The 12,341-nt window shown below is 46.2% G+C and overlaps 1 pseudogene; it reads right to left on the reverse strand.

The window, feature by feature from the left end:
* Positions 1 to 4,350: 4,350 nt before the first annotated feature.
* Positions 4,351 to 11,826, reverse strand: LOC142767820 (uncharacterized; annotated as a pseudogene).
* Between the last annotated feature and the right edge of the window lie 515 nt (positions 11,827 to 12,341).

Raw genomic sequence — 12,341 nt, forward strand, 5'->3', positions numbered from 1 at the left:
GAGGATAATAAGGCAGTGTGGACATACGCGAATCTAATTAGACTGTTTGAGCTAGAGCTTGCTAAGACGCGTGACAAGTCACCCGGAAAAGAAGACACAAACCCAAAAGTTGGTGGGATGAGGAAGTTAAGAGAGCCATAGCAAAACGTCAGGAAGCCTCCAGGGAACACAGACATGCTAAGCAGCGGGGTAAACCGACAGATGATGTTGAAAGAAAATGGGAAATCTTTCTAAGCTGTAGAAGGAATGCATCCCTTCTGATCAATGAAAAGGAGCTCAGTGGCTGGCAGAAGTACATAAAAAAGATAGAAAGGCAGCTGCGAAATTTTGTAACCATCTAAACTCCCTAAGAAATGAGACGAGCCTAGAGCGGAGGTTTATAACTACAGCCCAAGGTGCTAGGCTAGAAGGGGACGAAGCTATTGAGTATATAAGAACAAGGGTGACAGAAAAATTTCAACATAGAAGTACATTATGCCCCACAATAGACAAGGACGAATCAAGTGGTGCAATGGCTCCATTTTCACAACGAGAGTGGGAAAGAGCTGAGAAAAGGGTTCCTAGTAGTACATCAACAGGCCCAGATGGTATTGAAATTATGCTGATAAATACAATAGGTCTGAATTCTAAGCAGGCTTTTAGAGGGGCAGTGAGCAAAATAATAATCGATGGTGAAGATCCCGATGGATGCAAACTTAGAAGGATGAGCATGATCTATAAAGGAAAAGGGGAAAAGCTGACATAAACAACTACCGTCCTATAACAGTGACACCAGCTGTCTACAGGCTGGCGATGCAGATTATAAAGGAAAGACTGCAGGCATGGATAGAGGATGAGGGGGTCCTGGGGGAAATGCAGAATGGGTTTCAGAAACACAGGAGGTTGGAATACAATCTGTTCTCATTGACGCAGTGCATCGAAATAGCAGAAAAGGAACACAAACCCCTGTGGCTAGCATTTTTGGATATCAAGGGAGCGTACGGTACCGTGGTTCAAGAGGAATTGTGGGGAATACTGGACGCACTAGGCGTGGAACACGTAGTCACTAATATATAAACGATATCTATAAAGGTAACAAAGTAGTTATAAAGTGAGAAAAACAGGTATCCGAGCCTGTAGAGGTAAAACGGGGGCTTAGGCCGGGGTGTCCCCTGTCACCCTTATTATTCATGATGTAGTTACAAGGATTAGAGGTTAAATTAGAGGGAAGTGGACTGGGCTTCAACCTCTCTTTAGTCAAACAAGGAAAACTCATTGATCAGGCACTACCAGCATTATTGTACGTAGATGATATAGTGCTAATGGCCAACAACAAGGAAGATTTGCAGAGATTGATGGACATCTGCGGTAATGAAGGAGATAGGTTAGATTTTAAATTCACTAAGGAAAAGTCAGCAGTCATGATTTTCAATGACAACGAAGGTAGTGAGCTTAGAATACAGGAGGTCACGCTAGAGATAACAGATAAATACAAATAACTGTGCGTATGGATAAGCAATGGGACCGAGTACCTGAGGGAACACGAAATATAAGTGACGACTAAAGCTAACAGGAATGCAGCAGTGATGAAAAATAGGGCACTGTGGAATTACAATAGGTATGATGTTGTGAGAGGAATATGGAAAGGGGTCATTGTCCCTGGGCTGACGTTCGGCAATGCGGTATTGTGCATGAGATAAGAAGTTCAAGCAAGATTAGAAATTAAGCAACGTGGAATAGGTAGGCTTGCTTTAGGAGCTCACGGGAATACACCAAATAAGGGAGTACAAGGTGATATGGGATGGACATCATTTGAGGGCAGGAAAGCTAGCAGCAAGATAAACTTTAAGAGCGATTGAGAGAAATGAGGGAGGAGCGTTGGGCTAGGAATGTTTTTAGCTACTTGTACATGAAGAATTTCGACACAAAATGGAGGAAGCGAACCAGGAAATTGACTGGTAAATACTTAGAAAACAGCAGGTGGCCAAACCAAAAAGAACTATCGGTTAAGAAGAAAGTGAAGGAAACGGAGACTGACATGTGGAGAATCGGCATAATTAAGAAGTCCGCACTAGAGATCTATCGAACCTTTAAGCAGGAAATTGCCAAGGAAAGGATCTATGATAATACTCGGGGTAGTTCTCTACTGTTTGAAGACAGGACGGGAGTACTGTGAACCAAGACATATCGGGCCGAATACGAAGGGGTAGACACAGTATGCAGTGCGTGTGGAGAGGAAGAAGAAACTGCCGAACACTTGACAATGTTCTGTAAAGGGCTTCACCTTATAGTTGACGATGATGGCGCAGAGTTTTTTAAAGCACTGGGTTTAGGGACCGGGAGGGCAAAATAGACTGTAAGCGGGTAGACTTAACTAGAAGGAGGTTATCTGATTGGTGGCTAAAGTCAAGGCACGAGTGAAAATTAAACCCTTCACTGCAAAGTACAAATCCTCAAACTCACTTTTTAAAGAAAAAGAAATCAATCTAGTCTTTGCTTCATTAAGTATTACGGCTTGGTGCGCTAGCCACCGCCCGTTCTAAAGGGTACAGCCATATCCATCCATCCATCCATCCATCTTAAGTGCCGCTGTGGGCGCTTGTTTGCCGCCCTTTCAAATGACGAGTGCGATATGTTTTACGTTAATGCTAGACTCCTTATTGCCCAAATGGTACGCTGAGTCAACAAAATGAGAAACGATAGTTTTGTCTTGGAAGCTCCAAGACGTGAATTGTTACGCACAAGCCTGTCAGGAAGTTTTTTTTAGAATTGTGCGTGGCTACTCATACAGAATGAATGCGGCCATGCACAGCCGATGCCGCCGACGAGAAAAAAAAGAGAGACAGAGACAGATAAACAATTGAAAAAATGGATCAAATCATTTTAATTAACGCGAAGACACTTTTGCACAACTATATGTGCGAACACAAATCCAGGCTCCTAGATCGTTCCGTTGCACTTTGCTCCCTGTTCAAGCGCAGATATACCAAATGCACATATACCTAATTCGTTATCAGGTGACGCGAAAAGATGACGAAGGTAAATGACACGTCTAAACGTGATAACCATGACATGAAAGTCACGTACGGAATGAATTACCTCCACCTCCTATTGTTGTGCCGATTTGAAGTGACATGTAAAGCTTCCTCGATCGTGCTTCGCATAACAGTGATTCCCACTGTACGTGGGATCTTCAATTTCTTTTAGTGATGGTAAGGTCAGGACACGTTTTTAAGTCATGGAGTTACCCACTCGCGTTGGATATGCAAGGTCAGTGTGAAGAGTGAGGCCCAGTGTGGACGCAAGTTCTGCTAGTTTGCGCCCAGGCTTCTCATTACGCACATACCCCCAGAGTGTGCTGTGAGCGTTGAAATTGCCCACGATCTTAGAACGGGATCCCTGCCCACAGCCTTCAGGGCACGACTGAAGAGTGTTGCGAAAGAAACTTTTAAGTTTTAGAAAACAGTAGCTGTTGAGTATGTGTAATGGTGCATCTCGTTTCTCGAGCGGAAGGAGGGTGACCGTCGCATAGAAATATTAAGTATCAGGTTCCAAATTCCTTTGGTTGGCTCTATAATTTTGGTGCACAAATATACAAGAACAGGGGTAGTGCTGGAACGTGGAATAATGTGGAAGGCTAGCACCGTTCCGTGGCTCCTGGAGGGCAACCACAACGGGAAGTAAAGCAAGCTTCGGCAAGAAAATCCGGAAGTGAGCCCGCTTGGCGCGAGAACAGAATCCACCGCAATTACATTGAGTAGTTTGAATGGGGGTTGGCCGAATCGTAGCACCGAAAGCGTCTAAACTGAGGGTTGCCCGCCATGGCGATTCAAGCTAAAAAGCGGTTGTAGGGACGCAGCTGCGGAGCCAGCACTCGCGGCGAGAGTGGCGTCCTGAATTCCTGTAACCGTGCAGCTGTCATCTTCATCTACATCACTTTCTATGGCGTGACGCGGGGTTTCGGGAGAGCAGCCAGACAAGTCTTTAATCAGACCACCTGATCTTCGGACGCTATGCGACGACTGTGCTTGGCGATTATTGTGGGCATTGTTTCGGTCATTTTGGCAATAGCAGAGGTCATGCCATGGAAATTAAATATGCTAATGCATTAGGACGGACGTCCATGTGGGCCTCTCGATGAGCCTCAAGTGCAGCTTTCGCGCTCAGTGCTGCCGTCAGGGCCGTGGACTCACTCACGATGGCCTCAGTTGCGGGTGAGGAGGAACTGGTTAGCTCTTTTGATTTGGATTCTAGGAGCGCTATTTTTGTAGCAATATCTAAATTTTGCCCTCGAGAGCTGCTATCTTGGTTTGCTCGGCAGTGCGTGCCGCAGGGGGGGGGGGGGAGGAGGGGCGGCCTTGCCCGTACCGCTCACCTGCGTTTTGTGTTTTGCAACATTGGCCCAAGTACTGGTCCCGTCTCGTTGTGGCGTCGTCGACAGTTTTCTGTTGTCGCCTTTGGTGGTGTCTGCGTCAGCGGCCACTTGCCGGCTTTGCCAGCAGATGGTGCCGGCTTCGCAGCGTTGTCGTCGTCCCGGCTCGGTGGCTTACCGGAGAGGGCCAGATGGTGGCTCTTCTTAAGCGCTGCCGATTTCATTTTCGTCCCACCCTTGGCGATCACCTTTTGGGTACGGAATTTCACCGCGCACTCTCGCGAATTTGTCGCATGTTCACCCCCACATACTGCGCACCACGAAACACACTAGTGAGGGGCCCACACCGCCTCCACAAGTAAAGTTTCTTGACCACAGAGTCCGCGCGTGTTGGGCGGCGTGTTGAGACATGCATACGCTCGATGACCAACGAACCGAAACAAGCCACAGGCTGGAATAGTCCGGTAGTATTTTCGCACGAGAATAAGCATGTTCTCATATTGCACAAAACGCGGTTTCACATTCCCGGTGAAGTTAACCGGAGCCTTGTCAGAGGATATGAATTTCCTGACCTCGACGATGGTGCCTGCTCTCCATTGCACCTGCTCTCGAAGCGAGTCAGTGGTGTCTGAGTTGCTGACGATGATGGCGCCATGGTACACATCGAGGCCGTCTTGTCGGAGGTATCCATGGAGTGGGATCACCCCACGCTCAGTGTTCACCGAAAATTACCCGAGAAGCAGATCCGCCGCCGCCTAGTTTGGGGTGTGTATCGAGAAGAAGTTTTGTTCAAGAGACGGCAAAACCGTGACCAACTTCGCCAACTCGGGTCTGAGGTAGGCTGTAAAGGCGGCTTCGTTGCAGTTTTTCGGGAAGGCTTGGAGCAGTGACACATGTTCGCGTGGCTTGAGCACGATCACGAAGTCGTCTGGGCCTAGTTTTGGGGATTGAGCGAGGCCTCCAGTTTGTAATAGCCTTGTCTTTGCCTCCTGCAGCGCGTGATACTAGAGGCTGCGTCTTGCCGGCCGGTGTTCCGGAGGCCGAGATGGCGTTGGACGCTGCTGTATTTGCTTGAACGGGAGCTCAACGCGCAACCACTTCATTGAGCGATTAATTTCGAAAACTCGGAACAGCGGAGTGGTCATCTTCAGAGGATAGAACTGTAGTCCAGGTCATGCCTTCGGGATCGTAACCCCGAAGGTGGGACGCGGTGGCTGCTACGTTACCTCGGGTGGCCGGTGCGACGCCGTCGGCATTCCAGGCCACCAGGTTCCGGCGTCTTAATTCCAACGGGGTCCACATAGTTTGCTGCGTCGATGGACGTCGGGCTTGGCAAAATGCAGATGATTGAGCCGTGACTCCCGTCGAAAATCGACGGAGCCTATGCACCACACGTCTTGCTTCGTCGTGTGCTCGCAGCGCCTCCCTTCCTTGAATTCCGGATAATTCACTGTTTACCAGATTAAGGCCCGTATTCACAAACGCTCCTTCACTCAAGGGCTCCCCTAGACTTGACTAAGTCAAGGCGGAGCGTGCTCCTCTACTCAAGGAGCCACTGCATTTCATGAACGGTCCTCCACACTTTCTTCGCCAAGGGAGGCCTCGGAAATGCTCCCTCCACTTGAGTGATTTGCATGGGCCGAGAAAAGCGCCTGATAACGAGAGTATTCACAATCGTGGTTAAGAAATGCCTATTTTTGTATAATAAATGAACGCTTTTCTTACTCATTCTTTTTTTATATATTGACATTGCAGCAAAATACATGCATTTAGAGTGGTAGCATGGTTTCCCTAAGCCTTGAGCCGGTAGAGATAGCGAAACCCCCGCTTCTAGTCTGGCAACAGTTGCACCCAGGCAGCAGCTGATGGCGTTTCGTCTTCTGCTGAACGTTTCTACGTGCTTAGTTTATTTCGTCTCCTGTGCGTCTAATAAATGTAGTTTATATTTACGGTAGTGTTTGAGTGGGTGTTTGAGACCCTGTTTTCGCCGGGGTGACTAACGAACTACGTGCATGATGGCAAAAAGCAGAACATATGGTATGTTGCTTTGTTTACTTTCGCTTTGCTGAGAGTCTTCTGCTCACTAGTGTAGCCACCAAACGTGTAACGCGGTGCAGTGAGTAATTTCTACTTTATATCACAGTATATTGGTGTGCTTTTAGAATTCACCTCCGACAAAGATTACTTGTACGCGAATTCGTTTTCGCTGCGGGAGTACATGAACAGTTCCTAATTTCAGGGGACTATGCTATGTTCATTTTTCTCATTTACTGTGAATTTCAACGTGGCACTTTCGTAGTTGTTCCTCAGCATGTAATAGAAATTTTGAAAGACAATGCTTGCAACTTCTATTGAAGGTTACAGCAGAGTAGCGTTGATTTGTTTATGTGAGATTTAACGTCCCATAACCACAATTTCGTTATGAGAGACGCAGGGTAGCGTTAAAAAGTAGGCATGGTACACTCGTGGCTGAGCGTTTGAATTAGACTGCTATGCAAATTGAGAGAAGCGATCGTGTGCCTTTCTTCAACTACCACCGAAAACATCATTTTAAAGTTGCTTTTTTTTCAATTAGCAGCATAATTGTCGGTTAACAATGCGTGTTTGTGTTTTTGTGTTTCAATTTTAAGATTTCAATCTTCCAAGTATGCCTGAGTAAGCAGTTATTTTTTCCATCTTCTTTTTGCCCTGCATTCGTGGATGCCCTAATATGACAGATTCGAATAGACGTAACCTTTAAATCTCTGTAGCTTCCGTCTCCTAGTTCACACAGCGGCCCTGTCTTAAAACTTTTGTCCAGTATCCTTTTTTAAAACTTTTGTCCAGTATTTTGTCCAGTATTGGGGTCACGCATGACGTTGTTCCATGACGTTGATATTGGGGTCAGCATGACGTTGTTTGCTGGTTGCCAAGGCACCATGAAATACAAGGAAACGTTTTGGCAAACAAGCTGGCTGCATCCGCTAATGACACCGCTTTCAATGCATCAATACTAATCACTGCACTTGACTAGAAACCTTTTGTAAAACGAAAGCTCAGGGGCCATTGGCAGATCACGTGGAATAGACACACAGACAATCAACTGCATGCTATTAAGCCGCAATTTTATAATTGGCCGCCACTATCAAAATCATGACCCACAGATGTAGTACTTACAAGGCTAAGAACAGGGCACACCTACTATACGCATTCATATCTTTTGTCTGCCAGCAATGCACCACTGTGCGAAAGATGTAGAAAACCACTCACTATTCTCCACATCCTCGTCCAGTGCAATGAGTTAGATACTCTTAGAAAGCACGTTTTACAACCCCACTGACAGCAGCCTCCCTACACCCGGGAATTCTCATGGGTAGAAATACGCTTTTTAAACTTCCATCATTTTTCAGGTTCCTAAAAGATGTCCATAGTTTTCACCCCATATTTCGAGGTGATCCGTGGCTCACCCACTGTACAGAGGTCGCGGCTGCGATGGCCCTCTCCACCATCATTGTCATTATTGCACCTCCATGCGTTTTATGTCACCACCTTATTTTTATTATTGTTTAGTTTTAACCAGCCTCAGAACGTGAAATTTTAGGTCCCGTTACAGCCGCGCAACACTCTCAGTGTTCATATTCTGTTCACATTACTATAATAACGCACCATTGCTTTTCCCTCATCATCGTTCATGGCGCTCTTTGGCCATAACATGACCCTTGCGCCAATAAGCACCATTGTTCATCATCAACTCTGAACTGCTCTTTTTTCAAGCGTGCCAATACAGCATTAAAAGTCTTTCTGCATGCTCCGATGCGTAACGCCAGGAAATGAGAATATCATCAAGATAAGCCTTAACGCCAGGGATGCCTACAAACAATGCGTCGATTTCTCGTTGAAACACCAACGGCACGACAGAAGTTCCAGATGGCAGCCGCCTGACCTAGTACAACCCACTGATTGTGTTAACTTTCGGTGCTTCGGCTGGCACATCAACGACACTAAGGTGTTGATAAGATTGAGCTAGGTCGAGCTTAGTGAATATTTTGCTTGGCCCGAGAGTCGATAGTATATGTGCGGCAGTAAGAAAACGATACCCACTGGATTTAATGGCGTTGTGTACCGTGCTGTGGTAATCACCACAAAGTCGTAACGTAAAATGAATAACTGTATAAAGTGAACAATATGGTTGTGTACTGTATAAGCAAGTATTTAGATTTAGGGAGGCAAAATGTTTTTATCAATGGTAAGTCGTCCCGGAAAGTTAATGTGTGCTCTGGAGAGCCTCAAGGGTCAGTCTTGAGTCCGCTACTGTTCTTCATCTACATAAACAACATTTGTTCCGGTATTTTATCACATATCAAATTATTTGCCGACGACTGTGTTTCGTACAGACTCATACATAGCTCCCATGATTGCACTACTCTTGAAAGCGATCTTCACACAGTTTCTGAATGGTGTGGAAAGTGGCGTATGTTCAATAATGCAAAAAAACAGTGCATATGTGTTTCTCTAGAAAAAAGGCACAACATGACTCATTTTAAACTGTAATGTCAGCCAGGCTGCGAACAGTTTGTGGAGCATCTCGGTGTATATTTTACACAGGACCTTTCCTGGAGCCGTTACATCAATCACGTCACAAGTAAAGCAAGACGTGTGTTAGGTTTCCTGCGCAAAAACTCAAGTAAGTTATCACTTGAGGCCAAGAATCAACTATATATGACTAACATTCGATCTGTCTTAGATTACGCTTGCGCTGTGTGGGATCTGTGGAAGGCATGTGATGTGTGCAATTTAGAAAGGATTTAAAACATGGTTGTTAGGTTTGTCTGCTCTGATTTTACCAAAAATTTCAGTGTTTTAAAAGCAAAAAAAAAGCTTGGTTCGAGACTTCTAGACAAGTGAAGGGAATATCTGAGGGTGAAACTTTTACACAACATATTTCATAGCTGTAGAAGTCTGAACCCCTCACGATACTTTTGTAAACCAGACTAAGTTTCACAGCGACTAGTTCATGCCACCCACTTAAGGGAAATAAGTTGCCGCACTGACGCATTTAAAATGTCATTTTTTCCAAGAGCAATAGCGCCGTGGAATAGGTTGCGTTCCGAAATAGCAGAGGTTAGATCATATGAAGTATTTTCAAGATTACTTCAAGGTCTAGAGTAGTGTACTCGCGAGGATGTCTAGGAAGAGGCGGTACTGTGAAGATCCTTTGTATTGTCTACTCCCACGTGCCGCTATGTATAGTTTACAATGAATGGCGTTATTATTGTGTTGTAGATTGTGAGTATCTATATTCAGTGTTGAAATTTCGTATTCTCCCCCCCCCCACCGCACTGTAATGCCCTCGGGCGCTGTGAGTACAATGATAAATAGATAAATAAATAAATAAATAAATAAATAAATAAATAAAATACTGTCTTTTTTAGATGCGGAGCATCTTATACTCGCGCCTTGTAGTGCGCCGTCCGCGCCGTCCGCACCGCTGCTCGAACATTCGACAGCTGACGCGCGCGCATGCGCCGTCGCGCCGTCGCCCACTCTTCCACCATCTGTGCATCCCTTCCTCCTCTACACACCGCGCGCGCTTCACTCCTCCACCATCTGTGCACCCTTCCTCCTCTACACACCGCGTTCGACATCTACAATTCTCCTGATTCTCCAGTGGACGCGCATGTGGCGTCGCGCTTCGAGAAAATTCAACAGCTGACAGTGCATGCGCCGTCGTGCTGTATATATACTCAAGGTCGGCGCTCGCTCGCTCAGTTGCCGCTCGTCGGTTGGTTTGTACGGCGCGTCGACGTCCAAGGTCGCGGTGAAATGAATTCCAACGAATCCACAAACACAATGATCGACGTCCCTTCGACCAGCGCCGCCCTTTCGCATACGTGTGTACGTGTTCACTCATTTAACACCCCCTCCTACAACCACGTTAACCAATTTAGCCATCGACCCAAGTAAGTCGCAATTTAACACCCCATTTCACAACCACGTTAACCAATTTAGCCATCGACCCAAGTAAGTCGCACTTTAACACCCCGTTAACCAATTATATGGTCCGCATCCTCCTCAGTGTTCCCCCGAGGGAAGCTGCGGGCAATTTTTTTTTCTTGCTATGACTAGCGGAGTTGTCCAGTTAAACAACTCGACTGGTTCCAAGACTCCTTGTCACCAAGCGGTCCATTTTTTTTGGCCACGTCGTCCTTGAGTGCTCGTGGGACTGGATGACTCTTCAGGAACGTTGGTCTGGCGCCGTGTTTCAGTGCGATGTTCACTGGCGGTCCATTAAAGCCAAGAAGGTAACTGCGAAACGCTTCAGAAACATGCTAAGTCACGTATTTAACATTCATGTGCTGAATTCAATGCAGCCCAATGCCCAATGGCCCAAACCACTTCCGCCCAAGCAAGCTGTCACCTCTTCTCTCCACTACCAACAAAGAAATTTTTGCCCTGCGGCCCGTGAATTTCGCTTCAACACTTACGCGACCAACTACGGGTGAACTTTCCTTTGATCAGTGTACAAGCGTTGTGTACATTGCTTTCTCGCGAATAATCGAAAGGTGCCGTCACTCACAATTCAACACAATGCTCCAGAATTGATTTTCATGGGTACAATTTGCTCCTAAATCTGTACGTCTACCTTCTATTTCTCTTTTTGCTCAATCACTTGATGGACGGAAAATAATTCAGTCATTTCGTAAGCGCTCTTGCTTTTACCATCTTTTTTCTTCTGCTCCTCGAAAGTCTTTCTTTCATAATTTCTAACTTCGTATTTTGAACCACAGGCTTTTGCTACGGGTCCGATTTTTCTTCACTTGAAACATGCCGCCTTTCTGAAACGGCATAAATGTGGAGCGTGCTTACTTTTGCAGCGATAACAACTAGAACCTTCTGCCGTGGTTTCTTCTTTTATTCGCTTGGCTTGAATTAGACCCTGCCTCTATTTTGTCTCCTCTAGTCCCTGGTTCCGTATGTCTCGCCGCTGTTGCGCTGTAGCTTCAGTGGTCACAGCCATGCCGTACGCGACCTGGAACGTAAGGTTCTGCTCGGCAAGAAGTCTTTCCTTTACTGCTTCGTTTTCGAAGCCGCACTCGAAACGATCCCGCATAACGATGTTTAACGGTAACTGCTTGTCACCAACCCGCAGTTTTCGGTTAGCTTCTGCATAGCGGTGACGTTGTCTGACACCGATTCATCACCAGCCTGGTTTCTTCTGTAGGCATAAACCTTGCGTCCAGCTCGGATGGCATCGGGTGCAGGTGCTAGCGAACGCCCGTCTTAATTTCGTTGTAGCTTGCTGTGGTCGGTCTTACCGGCTTCACCACGGTTACAATGAGCCTTTACGCTGCTTCGTCGCAGCAACTCAAAACATCTCTTTTCTGCTCATTCATTGTTATCTTGTTTGCGATGCAAAACATTTCCAACCGCTAGACGTACTCATTCCTAGACGCGTCCGTGCCAAGACGATACTCGCCGATCCTGCCGACAGCCATCCCGCCTTCTTCGACGGCGGCCTCGACAGGCTGGTCCACCTCGTCGTCAATAAACTTCATCGGTCGGACGCTCAACTGGGAACTTTAACCTTCACAGGTCAGGTCTGCCACAGTCTCTTTTATGCTTCTAATGTACTGAGAGTGAATCTCTGGAGCACTTCTTTTTGACATGCCCGAGATTTAAAAGTCAAAGGGAAAGCCTACAAGAAGAACCTCTACGAAAGGTGGACTTAAACATGTCACATCCAGCGATTCTTTCATTTGGCGCAATAACACTTGGTTTTAGCCACAGCAGCCTCTTCAGTGCTGTTACAGATGTTTTTTTTGTGTTTAATGGGTCATTCTTTTATTTCTTTAATCTTACAAGTTTAATTTATAATCTGTATTACCTAATGAATTCTAGTCTTTCCTTCAAGAAGTGAATAAGTTTAATAAGCAAGGCACCATCCGATTCAAGGCTTATACCCCTGAGTGGGTTGCGCACAAATGTTGAGGAACCAACCAACGAATGATGC

Source organism: Rhipicephalus microplus, chromosome 7 (assembly GCF_043290135.1).
Source record: "Rhipicephalus microplus isolate Deutch F79 chromosome 7, USDA_Rmic, whole genome shotgun sequence".
Lineage (NCBI taxonomy): Eukaryota > Metazoa > Arthropoda > Arachnida > Ixodida > Ixodidae > Rhipicephalus > Rhipicephalus microplus.